Raw genomic sequence first — 328 nt, forward strand, 5'->3', positions numbered from 1 at the left:
AGTGACACATTCCGAAAGTGACAGGAATGTAACTGGGGTCCAAGTGAACGCAGGAGGATGGCCTTGGGTATCCTCAAGCTGAAGTGTCTAGACATGTTGACTGAAATGATGTTATTCTCCCGTTCTTCAAGAGGTTATATTCTCTGGAAAAGGATTTAAAAGATATGCTCTCACAAATTATTCAGGTGAAGAAACGGAAGCTTGCTGTGGACTCGTGAGAAAAGAATGATTCGTTAAAGGAAAGTTTGTCTTAACTAGGTCACCTGGCTCCCAGAAGGAGAAAATATGGCAAGAGTCAGTAAATATGTATCTTCGTGTTCATTTGATA

Source organism: Penaeus monodon, chromosome 33 (assembly GCF_015228065.2).
Source record: "Penaeus monodon isolate SGIC_2016 chromosome 33, NSTDA_Pmon_1, whole genome shotgun sequence".
Lineage (NCBI taxonomy): Eukaryota > Metazoa > Arthropoda > Malacostraca > Decapoda > Penaeidae > Penaeus > Penaeus monodon.